We start from the raw sequence: 24,014 nt of genomic DNA, 5'->3' as shown, positions 1-24,014 counted from the left end.
TTACACACCGTATCAGAAATACAGGTTGCAATGGGACAGGTCCAATATCGCCCACAGAACCACACATAACTGCATTGCTGGATCGGACTAAAGACCCAGAGAGACCAGACACACCAGCTGGGAAGTCCGCAAGCAGAGAGAGCGCGACAAGAGATTAATATGCCACCATCAATTTAAGGAGCAGAATAGGACAGTTTGCAATCTAAAACCCAACGCAGGAGAAATCGAGGGGAAAGGAGGCAAGGGTAAAAGGGAAAGGATGTGCAGTTGTTTCAGTTATATGGGCTTGTTCACAGGCATAAAAAATGCAGCACGGCTTGGGAACTGGGAAGCTGTGCCAAAGGCTTTATACAAAAGGTTAAAATTGGAGGAGGGATTTGAAGGAAGCAGCAGTCCCATTTAAGAGCCAGCGAGGAAGAAAGGTCAGAGTCGTTTGAGGGAGCAGCCATCCTGTGGTATTTGCCTCCAGCAAATGGCATTCAGAAAAACACGGCCTCTGGAAAAAGGAGGCTCCGTTCAGTTCTCGTGGCTAGTAGCTGCCACTAGACTTATCCTCTAAGAATTTCATTTAGAAGCCATCTACGCAAAGGGCCACCGCAACATCACAATGCAATAAATTTTGCAAAGTAAGCGTGTGCATAATTACATGGCAGGCTGCTCTTTTTCAGCCACCACTGGTTCCTTTCCTCTGTCACGGTACTATGATTGCCTTTCGCTTGAAAATCATCTTTGGACCCATTCCCTTTCACATGTCTACCTTATCTGATCTCACCCGCAGTAGAGACAACAGATGCTAGCACACAAGATCACAGAGCTGGAAGGGATGGCAAAGGTCATCTAAGTCCAATGCAGGAATCTTTTGCGTGGCAAGTTCCCTCCCCCATATGAAATGAAGACACAGGACACGTTATTTAAGGTTAATGGGCGTAAATGGCCACAACTTTATTGATTACAGAATTGAAGGTATTGGCCTTAGGCATTGGCTCCTATCAACTACCCGGCATGGTGACCGGGAAGGGTTAAACACAAACAGTGGGGGTCCTGTTGAAGTACGCCAACTAGGACCCCATGGGTGTCACCGCTCATGGGCATGCCGGAGGCCCTTACCTTACTAGGTCTCGGACAAGGCAATGCCCCCTGGAGTCCTCTACCGGACTACCCTTTTTCCTTGGGGAAAGGTGATGGTGTTTCCTCCCCCCCCCCCCCCGTCCATTTGCATAACAATTGACCCCTGCCAATGCCTAACCGCCAATACCGCGAAAGTTGTGACGTTTGCTACGAGGTAGGTGAAAAAACCAAAAGGCTGGAAATTTGCCAACTTGGAAAAATTCCTACCAGGCCCCTTGCGGCGACCAACCGAAGTCCATAGCAAGGTCAAGTCTACCTAACCTGAGGGTGGGTGGGATGGGAAAACCTCTCAGCTGCCGAGGAGTGAAGAGGGCAGTCCCGGGGCGTGCCTGGCCTTAAATACACTAGGCCACGCCTCCCTGGCCCGCTGATTGGCGGGCAGGGGCGAAGGCACGCCCAGGGATTCCCTAGATCTCGCGGGGGCCAAAGTCCAGCCCCCGCGAATGTGGGAGGGGTCAGCCCGCAACCCCCTCTCCTCCCCGAGGCTCGGAAATGGCTTTCTCCAACGTGGAGCTCAGACCCACAATCCTAAGATTAAGAGTCTCCTGCTCTTACCGACTGAGCAGTGTTAGAAACTGAGATATGAAAGCTGGGAGCTAAATGGCACCTTAAACCAAGGTTAGGGGCGCAATGACAGAATGCCTGGGCGTACTTTTTTATAACAAGAATACAAAGCCGGAAATGAATGAACTGCAGCTAAAATCTTACATTCATTTTTTACATGGTCTAGTCCTCATTTGAAGACTGCCAAAAAAAACCAAAGCCATACTTCCCCTGCCCACCTCCGCCACCTAATATTCTTATGAGGGTCCTTTCTCCAATCTTCAGAGAGTGACTGGAAGTGGGGAGGCAGAAAAACCTCCTCCTTTCGTTCCAGCAGTGGCAGTTTTAATCTGAAATCTTAGGCACAGTACAGTGGTACCTCAGTTTACGAACTTAATCCATTCCAGAAGTCCGTTCTTAAACCAAGGTGCACTTTCCCTAATGAGGCCTCCCACCACCGGTGCCTTTCTACCATTTGGATTCCGTTCTTAGACCAAGGTAAAGTTCTCAAACTGGGACACTACTAGGGACGTCTTGCCCATAGGGGCAAGTGGCATGGGGCACCAAGTTCTGCAGGTTGCCAGGGAAGAGGCGGAGGGTGGACGCGGAGAGCCAGTGTGGTGTAGTGGTTAAGAGCAGTAGACTCGTAATCTGGTGAACCGGATTTGCTTCCCCGCTCCCCCACATGCAGCTGCTGGGTGACCTTGGGCCAGTCACGCTTCTCTGAAGTCTCTCAGCCCCACTCACCTCACAGAGTCTTTGTTGTGGACGAGGAAGGGAAAGGAGAATGTTAGCCGCTTTGAGACTCCTTCGGGTAGTCATAAAGCGGGATATCAAATGCAAACTCTTCTTCCTGCCATCAGCTCACTGCCCTCACCCGCCTTGCTGAAGCAGCACCACACCCGGAGCCTCCGCCTCTTCCCCGCCAGAGGAGCTGCCCTCCAGCCTCCTCCAGCCATGCAAAGCTGCCAGCAGAGCCGTAAAAAGGTCTGCAACTCTGGGAAATGGGGGGGGGGAGGATCTTTGCACCACGGCGCCGGATATACTTAAGACGGCCCTGGACACTACTTCTGGTTTTGCGGAGTTCATAAACTGAATAGTTCGTAAACAGGGCTGTTCTTAAACTGAGGTACCACTGCACTGCACCCAGAGCTCAGAAACCGCTTGCATTAATGAAGTTCCCTGTCTCAAAACACGCCTAGAACAATGGGAGTTTCCAGGGCTGCAACCAAGCTATTTCTTGCTTTCTCGTTCTTCACAGCTTTTACACATCCAGAACCAGAAATGTCATATTTTTAAAAAATCAATTTAAAAATGGGGGAAAGTCCCCATTGTCAGACCTGCACCATTTTAACCAGTTCTTTTTTGTGTGTGTCACTGATACAGAGTACTGTCATCTCTGCTTTTGCTGTCAATGGCAAACACACCGTGACAGCAGCTACAGCACTTTTATCACAGAATCGTAGAACTGTAGAGTTGGAAGGGACCCTGATGATCAACTAAGTCCAGCTTAAGGATATGCAGCTGTCCCATACAGAGACCTGTGAGCCTGCCCCTATCAGCACATTGCTCTACCCAACTGAAAACCAGCTGCAACGCTGCTTTAAAGTAATGGTCTGTTGCTAAAACAAGCAGCCAGAATTAGTTCTAGGCATGCTACACTATTGCTCTCTGCCACTTCTGTAATTTAAAAACAAGTCTTAGCATGGATTCAAGGGAACGATTAGTAGTGATTTCATGCCTCCTTTGAGTCGTTTCATGGTTTCCTTCTTCAATTCTGCCTGAATTATCAACAACCAAGAAGGGAATCTGGTTTCACCAACCATGGGCATAGGATCATTTGTCAAATGATACAGGGAAAGCGCTAAATCACAGGGCATAACCCAGCACTTTTAACCTTTCCAAAGTACAAGAAAGAATTAAACGTGTTCTTAAATTTTCCCTTTGAAATTAATTGGAAAGGTATTAACTTTGGATGAATGATGCATTCAGTATTTTGGAAGAAAAGCAATAATGACAATAAAGCATCAGGCAAACAGGGCACAAGTTCAGAGAATAATAAAAGAACTGTAGTGCTGGAAGGGACCACGAGGGTCATCTAGTCCAACCCTCTGGAATACAGGAATCTTTTGCCCAATGTGGGACTCAAACCTACGACCCTGGAATTAAGAGACTCATGCTCTACTGAATGAGCTAGTAATGATAGAGATAGAGATAACAACAACAACAACAATTTATTTGCACCCCGCCCATCTGGCTGAGTTTCCCCAGCCACCCTGAGCGGCTTCCACAAAGACCAAAAATACACTAAGGTGTCACACATTAAAAACTTCCCTGAACAGGGCTGCCTTAAGATGTCTTCTGAATGTCAGGTAGTTGTTTATCTCTTTGACATCTGGTGGGAGGGCGTTCCACAGGGCGGGCGCCACTACCAAGAAGGCCCTCTGCCTGGTTCCCTGTAGCTTTGCTTCTCGCAATGGGGGAACTGCCAGAAGGCCCTCGGCACTGGACCTCAGCGCCCGGGCAGAATGATGGGGGTGGAGACGCTCCTTCAGATATACTGGGCCGAGGCCATTTAGGGCTTTAAAGGTCAGCACCAACACTTTGAATTGTGCTCGGAAACGTACTGGGAGCCCATGCAGATCTCTCAGGACCGGTGTTATGTGGTCTCGGCGGCCACCCCCAGTCACCAGTCTAGCTGCCGCATTCTGGATTAGTTGTAGTTTCCGGTTCACCTTCAAAGGTAGCCCCACGTAGAGCGCATTGCAGTAGTCCAAGCAAGATAGAGATAGGTAGAGGTAGAGGTAGAAGTAGAGGTAGAGGTAGATGGTTCTTCAGATCACTGACCAAAAATAAGGGATCTTCACATAAAGTAGGTAACAATAATTTGCTTATCAGTTTGTGCAACACAAATGTGGTGGGACACACGAAGATTTCCATTTTTGCAGCTTAAATATTTGCTGGATTAAGCATGAAATCTTGATCCCCTGTGAATGTTTATGAAGCCAATTGGGAATGCATGCAGAAAATGTGAGTCGGCACACGGGTGTTTTAATACTAAATAGGCATGAAAGCATGTTTTTCAATAAGAAGAGATGGCATAATTTTGCCTAGAACATTGCTTACCAGGCCAGAAAAAATGCCACCCTACCAGGTATACAACAAAAAACAATGTTTCCACATAGTGATCTTTTAGCTGGGGGTGGGGTAGGGAATCACTAACCTCCAAATTACCGTATTTTTTGCTCTATAAGACTCACTTTTTCCCTCCAAAAAAGTAAGGGGAAATGTGTGTGCGTCTTATGGAGTGAATGCAGGCTGCGCAGCTATCCCAGAAGCCAGAACAGCAAGAGGGATTGCTGCTTTCGCTGTGCAGTGATCCCTCTTGCTGTTCTGGCTTCTGAAATTCAGAATATATTTTTTTCTTGTTTTCCTCCTCCAAAAACTAAGTGCGTCTTGTGGTCTGGTACGTCTTATAGAGCGAAAAATACGGCAACACGGCGAAAATGTTCATTGAAGCAACCTGATTAAAAGGAGCCAATGTAAAATCTGTAGCAAAAAAACCCCACCCCAAAACTGCATGTTAACAGAGAGTGTTAAGGGACGTTTTCTTTTCTGCTCTCTTGTTTTCAGAACAACTTATTTGCTCAATATTATAATAGATTCTTACACTGGACTTATTGTTTGTGATCTGAGGCCAATGTTGAAAACCATGCATGCACAATTTACTGTCAGCAGATGTTAGGACATTTCAGACATTCCAAGAATAGACAGACAGACAGTCTAATGAAAACAACCTCAATAGATTTGCTCTTGTGAAACTGTTTACACTCAGGTGCTAACCGTGAGCAAAAGAGCGTTTTTCAGAAATTATGGCCATGGTCAACCTTGTAAGCGATGCTTGTACAAACCACGTTCTCTCAAACGCAGCTTCTTCTTCTTTTTCTAATTAGCAAAATCCAGGTTAACATTGCTTGAACCAACAGAACAAAAGCAAAGGATGTCAGAAGCTCCTTAATGTACACACAGAGTTTTATGGTTATCAGTACAAGATATGGTAGGTAAATGGCAGATAAAGACCAATGTTACGGGCTGATCTACAAACCCAGTTATGAGACAACTGGAATGCCCCAACATTTCACATGTAATTTTTCATGTTTCAAGGACTTGCGTGGTCTCACTATATAGCAGTCGCACAAGAGAACATTAAAGCACAATGTTATGCATGTTTATTCATAAGGAAGTTTTGCAGATGGGGCTGATCCTAAACCTGCAATGCCTTGTGGGATATCTTTGTTAGTAAGGGTGAGGGGGCGGGGCTTGTCATTTGGGCAGCCCATACGCACTGCCCAGGCTTGCGCCCCAGGGAGGTCATTTCAGTACAGTGGTACCTCGGGTGAAGAACTTAATTCGTTCTGGAAGTCCGTTCTTAACCTGAAACTGTTCTTAACCTGAGGTACCACTTCAGCTAATGGGGCCTCCCGCTGCCACCGTGCCGCCGCCATGCAATTTCTGTCCTCATCCTGAGGCAAAGTTCTTAACCTGAGGTACTATTTCTGGGTTAGCGGAGTCCGTAACCTGAAGCCTCTCTAAACTGATGTACCACTGTACTGCTAATGTAGCTGTTTGACTTCACCCCTGCCAGAGCATGTGATTTTTTCTCGAGACAGATGGGCGCCAACAACATTATAGTCATACCTCGGGTTGAAGTAGCTTCAAGTTAAGTATTTTTGGATTGCGCTCCATGGCGACGCGGAAGTAATGGAGCGCGTTACTTCCAGGTTTCGCCACTCGCGCATGCGCAGATGCTCAAAATTACGTCACGCGCATGCGCGGTAGCGGCGAAACACAACCCGTGCACACGCAGACGCCTCTTATGTTTACTTCAGGATGCGAACGGGGCTCTGGAACGGATTCCGTTCGTATCCAGAGGTACCACTGTACTCTCCAAATAAACAGGTTATATCCAACAGAGCACTAAGCAACTGTCCTGTCAGAGAGAGGATTTATGCTTGTGCCACAGGACTTTCTCCATCTCCTTAAATCTGTTCTGGGGGTTTCCCCCAACTTTCTGGAACAGATTTGAAGAAGACATGCAGTGAGGGAGGGAGGGAGGGAAAAGGCACTCAGCACAAACATAAATCCTTTGCCATGATCAAATGTCACATTAAAACATCTGGCTCTCCTGATGTTGCTGAACTACAACTCCCATCATCCCTGGGACTGATGGGAGCAAAAGATTCTCCACCCTGCATGAAGCTACAGTTAACATTTAACTATGGTGTTAACATGAACAAGGAGCAGGCTGGTCAGGCTGTTCAAAACTCCCGGCTCCACTCCTCTCCTGCTGGGAACAGCTACCACGAACCTCGGCCTGGTGTGTTGTGCCAACCCAGCTCATGGTTTCTTCCCCCCCCCCAAAAAAAAACAATCTATGAGCAATAAGCCAAGAGCAAACGCTGGTTGCTCCATGGTTTGTTTTGGAGAGGAACAAACCATGAGCCCAGGTTCAGACAGCACAACAAACCTGCTGTTTGCTGCTCTTGGCACAGCCGGAAGCTGAGAGAGGAGCAAAGGTGGGACTTTTGAGCAAAACCATCACTACTCTTTAACATTAAACCGCTGTTGAACATTAACTATGGTTTAATATAATATGCCAACCCGGCCAATGTCTTAAACGACAGTAGAGTAACTAACGTAGCTGGAGGTTGCTGGATTAGCATCTACTAGGGGACATTCAGAAAGCCTTCTATTCACCCCATTGCCTTCAGAGGTATCGTGAGGCTCCCAAAATACTTTTCAATAGCTCTTGTTGGAACACCAACAAACGCAGTTTTCAGTAATAAAGTTTCTGGCTGTCACTGTTATAAATTCAAAAACCACTCTGCAACAAGAGAAGTTGCACCAGTTTTATGGAATAAGGACACAAAGTTACAGGGAACCAGGCAGAGGGCCTTCTCGGTAGTGGCACCCGCCCTGTGGAACGCCCTCCCACCAGATGTCAAAGAGAAAAACAACTACCAGGCAGCCCTGTTTAGGGAAGCTTTTAATGTTTGATGTATTTACGGTATTTTAATATTTTTAATATTTTGCTGGAAGCTGCCCAGAGTGGCTGGGGAAGCCCAGCCAGATGGGCGGGGTATAAATTTTACATCCATCAAAACTGTGACAATGATATGCAAGTATTAATTAATTAATTAATTTTAAAAAATTACCACCATTCATCAGATATACCAAACTAAACTATTGGTAGCCTTCTAGCTCAGGGTATTTTGATATGATCTTCTCAGTCCTAAATAGATAGCTCACCTGTACTTCCTAGATTCTTAAGTCACTAACAGGGCTGCATGGCATAAATGAGTCAATGCATCAAATACTCACTTCAAAAAATATACTATCAACATCTGTTTTAATTTATATATCTTCCTTGCAGCCAGCAAGGCTTACGCTTCTTTCCCCACAAAACTTTCTTCTCTTCTGTGAAACAGGAGTCAGGTAAAGAAAGAGGGAGTTGCAGATGGCAATGCTTAAGCTAAGGCTTATTCTCATTAATATACTAAAACGGAAGGCATCTTTCCTGAATCCTGTCAAAGCGAGACTTGGTGCAGCGGTGCTTATTTTGTACTGGTTTTTCTGTTCCTTTAAAGATGAATTGCAAAATAACTTGCCTACTCTTCTCCAGGAACTTCCAAGAGATATAACCTACTTCCTCAAAGAAATTTTCAGACCCCTAGAGCTTTTGCACAGTTGCAAGATGAAGGTCTTCTCTGGCAGACTTCCCCAGCTGTTTGGTTGCCCGTCCCCTTTGACAGTTTGCAAGACCTGGAAAATGCCGCAGCAAAGAACACAGAGGTGCCGCACTTCAAAAGGACCTTTGATTCCTTTGTATGAAAGCAACTTTTTGGCATGACAGGGAGAGAGAGGCCACGTCAGTTAAAATTAGTGATGTGGAAATGAGCCTCACTCGCAGCACCGGACTGCCAACTTAACTTGCGAGACAAATCTGTGCCAAAAAACCAAGAAGATTCTTCATAGTTAAAATCTCAACATTGTTGACAACGTTCTCCAACAAAGTTCAGTTATAGCAGACACTCCCAACCCAGAAATAAAGCTCTTTAATCAATGCATCTTCTGGGAGGGCTAAACAACACACAGCATGGAGATCAGAGACTGCATTTCCCAGCATTTCATAGAAATAGTCATCTTTTAAACGCCTTGCAATTCATGAATATTTCACTCAACATGGGACACAAACCCATGGCCCTGAGATTAAGAGTCTCATGCTCTACAGACTGAGCTATTCCAAGATTATTTGGTTTATTACTGAAATGCAAGCGCAGGAAGTTGCCAACATGATCCAAGCAATGGTGCTGGGCAAATGAGCATTTAACCCTTGGTGCTAATCATAACCACTCACACACACCCCAGGCTGCTATTTGTGCTGCAGGGCTGGCGGGAGGAGGAAATAAATGTAAGGTAGCCAAGGGACACGAGTGGCGCTGTGGGATAACCACAGAGACTAGGACTTGCCGATCAGAAGGTCGGCGGTTCGAATCCCCACGACGGGGTGAGCTCCCGTTGCTCGGTCCCTGCTCCTGCCCACCTAGCAGTTCGGAAACACGTCAAAGTGCAAGTAGATAAATAGGTACTGCTCCAGCAGGAAGGTAAACGGCGTTTCCGTGCGCTGCTCTGGTTCGCCAGAAGTGGCTTAGTCATGCTGGCCACATGACCCAGAAGCTGTACGCCGGCTCTCTTGGCCAATAAAGCAAGAAGAGCGCCGCAACTCCAGAGTCAATCACGACTGGACCTAATGGTCAGGGGTCCCTTTACCTTTACCTAGCCAAGGGACAAATGAAAAGTGTCAAACAGTTTGGCCTTGCATGGCTGTCTTTCTTTCCAAAACCAACAGCTGGCATGGTAAGTGAAGGGGAGCTTTAACCTTTTGCCGCCATCACAGTCCCAACTGGAGGAACCTGCACTGCACATCAGCTATTTACAACACAAGGAAAGCTCATGTGTTTCTAGGTATTTATGTAACTTGCCTGCTTGAGCATTTTGGTGGTGCCATCAGAAGAGAAGCGGCTAAGATACAACTTAAGTGGCCCTGTTTAGCCACAGAACACTATTCCACAGCAAACATATGAGATTGTTGTTGTTTAGTTGTTTAGTCGTGTCCGACTCTTCGTGACCCCATGGATCAGAGAACGCCAGGCACCTCTGTCCTCTACTGCCTCCCGCAGTTTGGTCAAAAACATATCAGATTAATGCGCCCTAATTCCTCCAAACACCTGAACACATTGTGCAGAAGCTGGGGCTAAATGAGGCTTGGTAATTAATTAACTGAATGAATGCCGTCAACAGGCATTTTGCACTGTAAGTAGCAGCCACGGGGTGGGTGGGAGCAGCAGCAGGGTTCTGGAGTCAGCAGTTTCTTCCTCCCCCTTGCAGTGGACCCAACAATGAATATATATATATCAGGAGTTATTACTCTACTACCAAATAGATCCCATATCAATTTCAGATAGGTCTGCATTCATCATATAATTCTTGACTTCCTCCATTTCCCTGCTGAACTCTAAAATAATAATAATAAACCCCAAAATTTATGAGCTCACCCACCCAGCATTATTTTCAAAACTTTTTAAGAGTGAAGACAGACAAGGCAGACATTCCAAGATTGATGGGAGCAGCCTGAACATATATATTTTTTCTGCCCTGGAAAAAGAACGCCTCAGAATGCAGCAAATAAATGTTCAGACCACATCAGCTGAACTTTGGAATGAATGCCTATCTCTTCACCCCATATTGGTTATTTGTGATTTGATCAACAAGTTCTCAAATATATAATCTCAGCTGTAAAAATTTAGACCATGGAGGTTCCCTACCAGACAGACATTCTCTTGAGTTCACAGATCCATTCTATAATTTGGATAGATGACGTTGCCTATGTTTTCCACAACTCAAAGGAATCTAACATACTATTAGAACAGAAGCAAAGCCCATGTATCAATGCAGCTATGTGAAATTTAACTGGATAGATTATGTATGTACTTGTCCCAAACACTTAATAAATAACTCCTTGGCTGCGGGAGTTGCTGGAAGGAGGCGGACAAGGTGCCAGCCAACCATCTTAGAGACTCCATTCTGGATTTGTGTAGGGTTTACTCCTTAGTCTTTTCATCTCCCAAAGATATCCCACAAGGCAGAAGAAGTTTAGGATCAGAGTTTTCCTTATCCTAGATCAGGCTTCCTCAACCTCGGCCCTCCAGATGTTTTGATACTACAGTTCCCATCATCCCTGACCACTGGTAGAGATCATGGGAGTTGTAGGCCAAAAACATCTGGAGGACTGAGGTTGAGGAAGTCTGTCCTAGATGGGCTACATTCCCAGGATGACTAGCCCCATCTGCCCCTCACTTCCTCCTACAGCAACTGCAGAAACAACCTTCTTGACTGCTGGACTCACTATTGGTCTTGTTTGCTCAATCTACCAGAGCCTGTTTTCGCATGCAGGGGAAGTCCCTAACTTACCAAACGTTTCAGACCCATTGGCTACCCTCACCTGGTTTAGCTGACAGTGGAAGCCATTCACACAAGCCACAGGTGAGATCTGAGTGCAGGGTGGGGACCAAACTACCCCGGAAGGAACATGATGTGTCCCCCACCAGAGGTACTATCTCTCCCCTAACACCCCACACATCCAAATGTCATGAGAGAATGAGGTATCCTGCTATCAGGTGCCACACTGAAGCACTTAAAACTTCTGAAAAGGCTTGATTCCAACACTTTTCCGGAAGGTAATTTCACATTGAGCACCTGAAGCTATGTGCAGGTAAAAACTTTACATCTCCGTGCACAGCTTGCCTGTCAGTATCGATTTGGTGCTACTGTGATGTTCATCTGCCCTGCATAAATTGTGCTCTGAACATCTGGAAATAGCTCGGAGGGAGACAGAACCCTCTAGTTCCCAAGGAATGAAAATGTCAGGATGCAAACCTTGAATAATGGAATTGTGGCTACTGCAGCCATATTTATGCCCATTCCGTGAGCACCAACTTGTATACAGCATAGCGCAGGTGCTTTGTGATCGTGAATATGGGAGAGCAATAAGGTTCGTTTGCTTGTTTTGCAAATGGGCTGCCTCTGTTGGTTGCTGTGTGCTCTATCTATATTGCCAAGTTGTCAGTGTCTTTTAAAGTGTTGATTCGCAAGGCTCCTGGATGAGATAAAATACAGCATGCTTACCAATATCCAATATTAATAAGCTAAATGCCATTCATTATTAAAACTGTGTACGGATCAGATAGTCAAGTGAATATGCAGTTAGGGCTTCACAGGTCAAAATGATCTTCTGAACAGGGAGAGGCAAATGATCAAATCTCCTCCGCCTCTGACAGATCCTGGTAAACATTAGTGCATAGTCCGGGGGGGGGGGAATCACACTATTACCCGAACAAGGGAAGAAAACGCACACAAACACAATGGAAGGCGTCAGTAAACTCTGCAATAAAAACCTTTGCAAAATGAAACCGGGCTGTTCATCAGTCCAGGCACTGCCTAAATCCTCAAGACCCCGTCTAATCTTCGGGGATTAGGGCTAGACAATTCTCCTGGGGTTGGTAAAGCACGTTAACAACAAGAACAAGCTAGTAACGTAGTAACAAGGAAGAGGGTTGTTTTGCAGCTGCCAGGGTGAGCAATGACTAAGGATTTTGAAACTGCGAGAAATTCCTCTCGCAACCCACCACAGAGCGAGAAGGGAAAATGACCAAACAGCAGATGTGATCAAGGAGAGGGGGGGGGGAGCCACAAAGAAAGCGGGGGGAGGGAGTGGGGGGGAGGAGAACTTCTAGACTCTTCAGGGCAACAGTGACTTTTAAAGCAAACCACTTCACCAGAGATGACGAAAGTCTTCGACTCAAGTTTGGTGTTGTTTTACGAAGCCTGCGCCAATTAAAAAATATATATATTCTCAGGACTCTTTAAAGGCGGAAACCTGTCCAATTCAATAAGGATATCGAGCTTGCAGGTTTGATTGTTTTTAAGAGGTTTACCTCCTTTCGCTATGAGGTACCGGAGCCCTGTTGCAGCATTACAATCAAGCAATTAAAAAGAAATAAAAGAAGGAAGGCAGTTGTGCATGCAATTATAAAAGCAAGTAAGGCAATTCCAAGGAAAAGCAGCACAGTGCGGATTGACCAAAACAAGAGATGTGTCCCACAAAAAATAAAATTTTTAAAAATCCCACCTGTCCAAGGCCTGAGTCAAGCAGTGAGTCTTCAGCATAGTATGGAACATGTATAATGAAGAAGCCAGAAGCGTTTCTGCTGGGAGGAAGATTCACAATTTAGGGGCTACCACAGAGAATGACCTGTCCGGGTGGCCCACACATCTTAGAGTGGCAGCATTACCAAGGAAGCCCTTGTGAAAAGCAATTTTATTTTTAATTATCCATTAAACACCTAAACTTTCCAAACACTGCACATGAACAATAATGTAAAGAAATAAGGGAGTCTATATCAGGGTGGTTCAATGTGTGGCCCAAGGGCTACATGTGGCCCTCAAGGCCCCTTTTTGGTGGCCCTTGGCAACATTTGATGCCCCCCCTCATCCTCAGGCTGCCTTCCCAAAGCTGGGCTTTGGGAAGGAGGTGTGAGGGCTCTGAAAGGGTCCCAGAGTCTTCCCAAGGGTAAAGGGACCCCTGACCATTAGGTCGAGTCGTGGCTGACTCTGGGGTTGCGGCGCTCATCTCACTTTACTGGCCGAGGGAGTCGGCGTACAGCTTCCGGGTCATGTGGCCAGCATGACTAAGCCGCTTCTGGCGAACCAGAGCAGCGTATGGAAACACCGTTCACCTTCCCGCCGGAGCGGTACCTATTTATCTACTTGCACTTTGCCGTGATTTCAAACTGCTGGGTTGGCAGGAGCAGGGACCGAGCAATAGAAACTCACCCCGTCGTGGGGATTCGAACCGCCAACCTTCTGATCAGCAAGTCCTAGGCTCTGTGGTTTAACCCACAGCGCCCCCCATGTCCCAGAGTCTTCCTACCTCCTTCCTAAAGCCTAGTTGGCACTTTCCCAGCTTTGGGAAGGAAGTGGGAGGGCTCCAGGACCCAGCTAGAGCCTCACAGCTCCTTCCCAAAGCCCAGCACCTTACTTAGCAGGCTTTGGAAAGGCAGTGTTAGAGCTAGGGCGGTACCAGATTTGGGGTTCACTCCCCCCTCCCCATGTGTGCAGCCTGCAGTCCACTTGGTATGAAAAGTTGGACAGTCTGGTCTATATAAATGCTCAGAATCTAACAGGCACAAGACTAGATAAGGGAAGAGGAAAAGAAGCAAATTCAGGGACCAGTTCTTGAAATTACAGCAAATCACATAATTGTTATGGTAATGACTACCTAAAGTTGCTGCTAAAGAGACAATTCTGGGAGCGCAGGGGATCTTGGGAGAAAAGGATCCAAACAGGTGTTCCTTGTCATGTTTTAATCTAGCTAAATTACACATAGTCCAACCGTTCACCCTGCTAAAGGAAAGGAGGGGAAACCAAGTAGCGGCTCACTGCTACCAACGTAGATCATGGCTAAGTAGTCACATTTAGATGATTAAATATGAAGTTTTAAAAAATGATAGCAATGTCCCTGCGGGCCAACCTTCCCCAACCTAATGCCAGCCAGATGTTTTGGACAACAAGTCCTATCTTCTGCAGTCGGCATGGCCAACAGCAAGAGATGATGAGAGTTGAAGTCGAAAACATCTGAAGCCATCAGATTGAACAAAGCTGCAATATACCATGGTTAAACTACAACAATGGCTACACTACAATTTTCAGAGTGAGTTTCAGACACCATAATATGCATACAACCAACTCCAGAAGGTGGAGGTTTGGGCATTTCACAGGATCCGCTGCCTTAACAGGACTATCATTTCAACTTCACGGAGAATTGTGTTTGCAGGTTCCGATTCTTCCAGGTGAAGCGGCTTCATTGATGGCGCCATGCCCAAGAGGCCCCAAATCCTGGAGCCAGAATTGTTTGTGTCTTATATTTCCGTCACACAATATCACCCTTATTAGTATTTTTAAAATCACGCTTGCTGTTCTTCTTCGCTTGCTCTAGAAGTCCTCTTTCCTTCTCTTTTTGACCATTTGGGGAAGGAAAGACAAAGAAGCAAACAAAAAATCTGCTTTCATAACCGTTTTAAGTTTCATAACTATGGGAACAGTGCTCCCACAGAATGAGCACTCCATCCATAAAAATTATACGCGCAATTTCTCCACACATCAACAAATAAGATTCAATTTTGGCAGCGCTGCTAGAGCGACAGCGATTCCGCTTGCGACAGCCAAATTCAACGGACGGCTTTGGCTGGGGAAAGTATTGCACCATGTTAACCTATCGGATGCTGTCTTCTACTGCGACACTACTTCAACTTGTGCAGAAAATTCAGCTTGTGGAACAACACTGGCTCCCCCACTACCCAAGCAAAGACAACATTTGATCTCACCCAATGTACCGGTATGTATTCTAGGTTACACGTGTGTTGCATATGGGGGGGGGGCATTGTAGAAACACCATTGAAGTGTTGCATCAGCCATTTCCCCCAGACTTTCTGCTGCCCACAAACTTCTCATATTTTTTTTTTTGCAGGCCTTTACAAACAGCCTTCAAAAGATCCTAAAAACGATCTCACACTCATAGGTGGACAAATGGCACTATGGAATAGTTAGACGTCCACCAGCCGCACCTCAACATTAATTATTGTCACCAGTGATGTGGAGCAAGAAGAAGCATCTGCTGCTTTGTTTTTTCTGTCAAATGCCAGCCAAATGGGCAGCCTGAAAGTGCCATTATTTTGCGCCATGACTATTCCTAGAAAGATGCAGGCACAAACATAAACACACAGTTCTTTTGTGCATGCAAAAAATTGTGCTTTATTTTTCAGTGCCTCGATTTAAAAAAAATAAATCAATTTTAAACAATGTAAGGAAGTGTATGCTCTTGAGTTGTCATATTCCAAAATACTTAATAAGTATTCCAACATAATTTCCAAGCAAACCTTCAAATATATATAATTTAAACTACATAAACAGCACTTCAACTACCCCTCAAAAGCCATGTATTTGAAATAATATTTTTTTTGGGGGGGAATACAAGTCAAATAGCACACTAAATTAGGCCCCAATCAATTTGGGGCATTTTTTATTTTAAAAAACCCCCTCGATATTTCCAAGAAAATCCTCATCAGACACATTGAACGCAGATTGTCAATCACACACTAGTAACTCCTAGCAATTAAGTATATTTCTAAACCTTACATGCCTAGCCAAAAGTCGAATTAGATCCAAGAGGTACATCTTATCCTGACAGAAATTCATACTGAAATCCTCAACTTTCTCTTTTCTAGCCGGTATAACACTAAGCAGGGATAATGGAGTTCTTTTATCTCCCAAAAAGATGGGAATGAGTAAAGAACTTGCATAGCTTGGCCTGAGACTTCAGCTTGGCGTCAGACTACTTATTCACTATAAACCAGCTATATTGTGGGCAGGCTACTGGACAGGAACCAATCCTTTTGACGTGCCTATTTTCGCAATGTGGAACAACCTATTGTTTCCCAGGGCATAAATGACTGTTGGAAGGAACCATGCAGTAATAGAGCAACTCTTAATGAAAGGGCAAAAGGCTTTCTGCCCTTAACCACCTTGAATTCCCACTTCCACAGCTCTGCCCTGCCTCCTGTTCTCTTGCAGCAGAGTTACTGAACCAGGGAGAAATGAACCCTCCTCCTTCCTTTCTGCCAGTCAATCATTATTATTTCTTTCATATCGGCTGCAAAATTAGTTACCCCTTTTTCCTCTCTGCTGCAGATTCTATTCTCTGTATTTATGGATGTCCCTGAGGCAAGTCACTATTGGCAGGAGGAGGAGGAGAGAGACAGAGAGAGAGAACAAAGGACTTTCACAAAGGAATTTAATCTGAGTATATTAGCCTTCCCAGCTTCAGCGGACTTGCTAAACTGCTGGATGCATTCCAATTGCCCTGCACAATGCCAGCATGAGCTGGAAGCATCAGATCTGGTAACAAGATGCATCATATCCTAGTGAAGTGGCAACAGCTCTGAGCATTTCTCACAAACCAGCATCATCTGCTTTGGATCTCTTTGGCCCATTAGACATAATGCATCATTCAGAGGCATCTGCATCATTTCTCACTCTTGTGGGGCCACTCACACCAGCTCTGCATTTCCCCTTCCAATAAGCGTGCCAAAAACACTTCCTTTACACCTGCCTATTTAAACTAGGGGGTGAAGGATTCCAAATCCAATTGGGACGTTTGACTTTCTGAAACAAAACGGGATGGGGAACTGCATTCAATTTTTATCCGGTGCAGTGATCTGGAGTATAAGGCTGCTGTTTAACATACAGCATTTATTTTGTTATAACTGCTCTTATCTTGCAAATGAAGCTGATTGCAGTCATAAAGTATGGCCGGGCAATTTGAACCCCCCCCCCTTTAATTTGCAAGAACGTTAAAGGACAAGGTAATGCCTAGACTGGAAACCTGGCTGCGTCTTTATGCTGTGAAAGAGAAGGAGCACTCTGCACGTTGCCAGAGACCATCTTCTCTTTATTATTTCGCATCCTTCATGCGTAAGCTCGGGGAAGGCTATGAAATAAGCCGTGACAATCTAGAAGTCTCACGCAGCCCTAGCAGCAGCCGGAAGTTCAGCTGAGGACAAGAGAGGCTGCATCATTTTTTGCAGACAGAGACCTCGCGCGGCACAGAGGCAAAGACTGAACGACAAGAGCATGAGGTCTCCCGCCTGACTAGGCACTTTAGAGCGCAGCAATATTACAGTCTGTTCAGAAGTGACACCTCAGTGGTTCAACAAGACTTTACACAGGAGCCAACTTCCCAGGGGCCGCCGAGATCTCTTCGCCCCCTCCCCGCAAAAGTAAAATATTTGAGGGAGCCGGGGCACCCCACAGTTGATGGGCATTGCCATTCGAATGATGTGCGTGCGGTCGATTATGTGGGATGGGGTTGCCCCAATATGTCATTCAACTTGGCACCCCTGGAACTTTATTTCTAAGGCTGCGGTCCTTCGCCCACTTACTTACCTGCGCGAGCACAGCCAGCAAGTACCGAGGATAAGGCTACAAGTAACCAAGTTGGGCAACCTTTCTTTTCCGGCCTCGGCCCTCCAAAGACTACCTTCGGGGATACCAGCACCGAGCTGCCTTGCGAGGGCTGTTGCAAAGGGGCGCGCAAAACCCTCGGCACCGCCGGCGCTGCGGTTTCGCTGGGGATCCCCCCGGGCGCCGCGCGCCAAGGCGCGCCGGGGAATGTCCAGACGCGCCGCGCTTTTACGCACCTCAAAAGTGGGTCACTCCGGCGGCGGAGCCATGAGGAGAGGGGGAGAAGCAAAGGCGGCAAAGCGGAGCCCCAGGAAGCCGAGCTGCCGCGGCGACTCCCGGCTCGGGCTGCAACCCCCCCACGCACAACCAGGAGCGCGTCTTCGGCCTTGGCGAGGAGAAGAAGAAGAAGAAAAAGAGGAAGACGCACGGCCGCCCCTTCGCCGGTCTCTCTGCCCTCTTGCAAGCGCCTTCAGCGCATTGGCCGCAGCCAATGGCACCGGCGGCGAAGCCCATGTGATTCCGGGAGACGCCTTTCCTCTCTTCCCCCACCCCCACTACCCCGGCGCGCGCCCGGGTTCAGGTTCAGGTGCAGGCGCGGCGTGCGACAGGGCCGCCGGCAAGGGGAGCTCGCCACGCGCCTGCTGGCTGGCTGGCCCGGTCCGGTCGCCGCGCCTGCACCTGAACGCTCCAATCAGTGAGAGAAACAGAGATATGAAAGCTAGGCGCTCAATGGCACTTTAAGCCTGGTTATGTAGGGTTGCCTTATTTCAAAAAGTGAAAACCAGGACAACCTGAAAGTTATTGAGCTCTTCAAAAGGAAGATCCGAAAATTGAGGTTTTCTTTAGGGAAAACCCAAAATTGTTGAGCTTTTTCTTTAAGGAGACCCCAAAATTGTTGAGCTTTTATTTGGGGAGACCCCGAAATTGTTGGCCTTTTCTTTACAAGAACGCCAAAATAAGTGATTTTTCAATTGACTTGCCTAAGATCCAGGACAAAATGCCACTTTTCAGAAACCCCACCACCCCCATGTCCATTCCGCCATTGAAATCCCGGTAATGTCCAGAAAAATCTGGACATATGGCAGCCCTAAGGTTATGGGTGCAACCACAGAATGTCTAGGCATGGTTTTTTTTTTACAACAAGAATACAGTGCTGAAAATGAATGAATGGTGGATAAAATATTATGTTCGTTTTCCACAGGGTCTGGTCCTTCCCCTGCCCACCCCCCTAACATTCTTAAGAGGGTCTCTTCTCCGCTCTTCAGAGAGTAGCTGGAAGTGGGGAGGAAGAAAAAGGTCCTCCTTTCCTTCCACACTGCAGTTTTAATCAAAAATCTTAGGTGCAGTACTGAGCCTGGAGCTCAAAAACGGCTTGCGCTAATGAAATTCCCTGTTGCAATAATGCACTTAGAACAATGCGAATTTTGAATGCTAGTCCCCATAGGTCCGGCTGCAGAAACTGGTACACATGTAGAGCAGGGTGAGCCTCAAGAATGGCATTTGGCTACGACCCGGATCTGCTGCCAGCCGCCAGCCTGCCTGCTCGGCCATTGAATTGCACCTCTTCCTCCCCCAAGAGCTGCTTAGGGTAGCGGATAGTGGCATTCGCTCCCTGGGCCAGCGTTGTCTCGTAGCTTGCCACAACAAGAGTTCTGTGGCGGCCTTAAAAGGCCAGCAGACGCTTCTGTGGCCTACAGTTCCTCAGATACTGCCCTATCATAGAGTTGGAAGGGACCACTAAGCTTGTCTTGTCCAACTCCCTGCAATGCAGGAATCTATTTGCCCAGAGGGAGGCTCGAACCTGCGGCGCTGAGATTAAGGGTCTTGTGCTCTGCCAGCTGAGCTACCCACAAAGGCACCATCTCTATACTGTATAGAGACCATTACTGCTAAACTGTTAACAGAAAGCCAGCTGGGCCCTGCAACCCTGGGTGCCTGGGGTTGTATGGCCCTAGCACCGAAATTTGTGGATGCCTAGCCCCTTCATGGGAAATTTTGTGGGTGCTTGGGCACCCAGGGCCCCAGGGAGTTGGCACCTATAACTGTTAGGCCAACTGTTGAGAGAGGGAAATAGGCTGGGTGTGTCCTGGAGTTTATGCATTGGAGTGGCAAGTGGCGCTGTGGTGTAAACCACTGAGCCTAGGGCTTGCCGATCAGAAGGTCGGCGGTTCGAATCCCCACGATGGGGTGAGCTCCCGTTGCTTGGTCCCTGCTCCTGCCAACCTAGCAGTTCGAAAGCACATCAAAGTGCAAATAGATAAATAGGTACCGCTCCGGTGGGAACGTAAACGGCGTTTCTGTGCACTGCTCTGGTTAGCCAGAAGCGGCTTAGTCATGCCGGCCACATAACCTGGAAGATGTACGCCAGCTCCCTCAGCCAATAAAGCGAGATGAGTGCCGTAACCCCAGAGCCGTACGTGACTGGACTTAACGGTCAGGGGTACCTTTACCTTTTTAAATGCACTGGATTGTGCTATCAGTCATTTGGCTGTAATTGTCATACTCCTAAGGCTGTAATATTGCACCCACTTACCTGTGAGTAAGCTCCATTAAACTCAATGGGACTTCTGAATATAGGATTGCGCTGTCAGACTGCAGTTCTATACACTCTTACCTACCGAGCACAGAAAACCATCTTTCCAAGTAAGGATACATAAGCTTGTACTTAAAGACTGCCTCAGTTGAGTGAATACCACTGAGCAGGCTGGGACTTACTTCTGAGTAAGTGTGCATTGGTTTGCACTACATGGGTGCAATCCTAGTCATTTACTTGGAAGTAAGACCATTTAACTCAGCAGGAGTTCTTTCTGAGGATGCATGCACAGGGCTGGGCTGCAAAACTCAAAGAATTATTGACTTGAAACTGTCTATTTAAAGTTTCCAGGGAGCAACATCAGCTTCTGAAATCTAAAGAAAATTATACCAATTGTCTCAAACATCCATCTGTGGTTGTATTTTTAACTCAGCTTTTCTTTATGGCAATTAGCTGCGGGTTATTTTAAGCCTTTTAAAAATGCTTGGCCAGTCCAATCCAACTCAATTATTTTTCTCACTCAGCTGCTTCTCATTTATATTATTTCTGGCCAGCTGTGAAAAGGCCTCACTTGTTGCTTCCACTGTGTTTATTTGTTGTGTTTGGTTTTATTGACTGTGACAGTGGGGTGGACCTAACATGCTGAGTGTCGTTTCTGCTGCTTGGCCTCCATGCTGAGGAGGAAAAGTGGGTTAGCACTGAGAGACATAACAAACAATAATATATTTTTAAAACCGGCTGGAAAATCTTGTGCTGGCAGTTAGCAGAATGAAACCATTAAAGGTGAAAGAAGATTATCAACTGAGATTTGACCAAACAAAATGGAGATGGATAGATATTGAGGACTAAAGTTTTAAAGATGAATCTAGAATCAATGGGCCTTTTCGCACATCATCATCATCATCATCATCATCATCATAATTTATTATTTATACCCCGCCCATCTGGCTGGGTTTCCCCAGCAACTCTGGGCGGCTTCCAACAAAACACTAAAATACAATAACCTATTAAACATTAAAAGCTTCCCTAAACAGGTCTGCCTTTAGATGTCTTCTAAAAGTTTGGTAGTTATTTTTCTCTTTGACATCTGGTGGGAGGGCATTCCACAGGGCGAGTGCCACTACCGAGAAGGCCCTCTGCCTGGTTCCCTGTAGCTTTGTTTCTCACAGTGAGGGAACAGCCAGAAGGCCCTTGGCGCTGGACCTCAGTGTCTAGGCAGAATGATGGAGGTGGAGACATTCCTTCAGGTATACTGGACCGAGGCCGTTTAGTCAACATCACAGTCAACCATAGTTAATGGTTTACCATGAACACCAATCTGGGTTGTTTTGGTAGCAGTGAACCACAAGCTGTAGTCCATGGATAGGCAAACTAAGGCCCGGGGGCCGGATCCGGCCCAATTACCTTTTGGATCCGTCCCGCAGACGGTCCGGGAATCACCGCACGGATCGGCGTGGGGATTCTGATCGTTCAGGCTGCACCATTCCCCCCACATACACACACATCGCGGAGGCAGCGCCTCCCTCCCTCCTCCTGGCTTCTCCCTGCCCTGCCTAGAGGAGGAAGGGGGCTGGGCTTTGTTGAGCTGCAGTTGGCTGAGCACCATTTTAAGCAGCCCCTCTCCAGAGCCAGCCCTTTCGTGCCGTTCATCGTTCCCCTGCCACTGCTGCCAGCCCCTGCCACTCGCAAGGCACAGGTAAGCAGCCACTGGGGTTCATCCAGTGCTGTGGAGAAGGTAGGGGAGAGTCAGTGGGGGGGGGTTCCCCCCAATATAGTCCCCCCAAGGTCTGAGGGACAGTGGACCGGCCCCCTGCAGAAAAAGTTTGCTGACCCCTGTCATAGTCAGTTACTGATAATTGTTTATTAGACCGAAATAAACCATAATCCCCAATTCAGACATAATGCTAAGCCAGGAATCCTGGTTTATTTTCCTGGTTTACTTGCTTTCCTGGGGTGAATGCCATTAAACTCAGTGGAGCTTACTTTTGAGTAGGCATGTATGGGACTGTAAGTCTCTGTCTACCAACTCTACTGCAATTGACTTGTGTCATATGTTTGTCATGCAGTCACACAGAATAAGGTGCAACTTTTCTTAAGATGACTTTGGGGAAATACACAACTCCATGAAGCACACAATTTCCAGGAAAACAACTCAGCTTCTCAGTCTGCTGACAGAAAGCAAACATCCTAGATTCGCCTGAGTAAGATGTGAAGTGAAGCAAACTGCTCTATAGCAACTTTCTTCAGGAGAAAGTAGAAGGAAGAAACAGGCAGTGTAAGCTACAGGCAAACAGCGTTAAAGGAGAAATGGCACTAAATGGATTTTAACCTTTGGAGATACCTGTTAATTAACAACTGTGGCTATGAGATAGAAAAAGTTCAAAGTTCCAAATTAACTCTGTACAAATCAGGAAGGCACAGGAATCTAAGTTACAAAGGATCAATGATTAATTTGCAGCTCAAAAGCACGTAATGTCTTGTTCTAATTGCATAAATAACAGTGAAAATAAGAATGCACATATGAATGAAAATAAACAAATCATTATTCATGGTTTGGTTCGAGTTTGATCCTCTTAATAACTGAGGGAGACAAAAAAAGGGGGGGTATGAAGTTGTATGCATTTTACCAGGTTGAGCTTTGTATGATGAGTAAATGGAATCACAATTACACTTTCGAGCCAGCCTGGACTCTGGGTTTCAGTCATGGAAGAACTTGGCACCACAATCTGCTGTCTGTGGAGACCAGGGAGAGCCAGCATGACCTAGAGAGGACCTCTTGATATCCACCATAGGTGATGCTTCACTCTGGGCCCATGCTGAATTCTGGGCTCCAGATGTGGACACATCCAATAAAATACACCTCAGGATCATTCCCCAGTCAAAGCTGCTACTAGCCAGCTCTGAATTTCAGAGATTCTATCCACAGGGAAGTCTCCTCTCTCAAAGGATCATCACTAAAAATGGCATTGTCTGGTCGTCCCTGCCCACTTGCCCCTTCCTTATACTGACTCTTCTCTGGAACACATTTCTCTTTCCCCTTTCTTTTTTACTTTTGCTGTACCAGGAAAATACTACCAAAATTCTCTGCATCCCTTACCATTCTACTATGAGCCAGCCCTGCCTGTTCTTCCACTCTTGATCCAAATTTACCGTATTTTTCCGTGTATAAGATGCCCCAATGTATAAGGCACCTCCTATTTTTGGGGACTCCAGATTAAGAAAACACCCCTCAACACTACCCGTGTATAAGAAGAGCCTCAATTCTAAACCTAATTTTTTTGTTAAAAAAAAACCCCTAGTCTTATACACGGAAAAATACGGTAATTGTCCTCTTTTGCCATTTCCTTCCAAAACTTTGCGCAAGTGTCTTCAAAACAGGGTTTCCCCCTCCTCAGTCTATTTTTGTTCCATCTTTCTCCCCTTATTTCTGTTAAGAAAGCCACATAGCTCACAGGGTGGGCTGCTTTGAGATTTCCAGAGCTGAACTCTTTGCCTATTTTTATTTTTTTTATTTTTTTTAATGTCCATCTATACCTTTCTTTCCCCCAAAGTCTGCTACACACACGTCTGTACTTTATTTGCAGCATGTCCTCCTCAAAATTTGGACAGAGAGGGAGGAAGAGATGAGGATGATAAGAGAACAAGTGTGGTCAATTTCACTGGTGCCATCGTC

The 24,014-nt window shown here is 46.4% G+C and overlaps 1 protein-coding gene across 1 annotated transcript in view; it reads right to left on the bottom strand.

Moving 5' to 3' along the window:
- The window catches only part of LRRC8D (leucine rich repeat containing 8 VRAC subunit D), a 90,861-nt gene extending 72,591 nt beyond the window's left edge, over positions 1-18,270 (bottom strand). Inside the window, exon 1 of the mRNA XM_081914164.1 lies at positions 18,045-18,270. The gene's annotated coding sequence lies outside the window, so the exon portion shown is untranslated. The remainder of the gene's footprint in view (positions 1-18,044) is intronic.
- Positions 18,271-24,014: the final 5,744 nt, after the last annotated feature.

Source organism: Podarcis melisellensis, assembly GCF_964234715.1.
Source record: "Podarcis melisellensis genome assembly, chromosome: 6".
Lineage (NCBI taxonomy): Eukaryota > Metazoa > Chordata > Lepidosauria > Squamata > Lacertidae > Podarcis > Podarcis melisellensis.
This window is presented reverse-complemented; position numbering and strand designations above follow the sequence as displayed.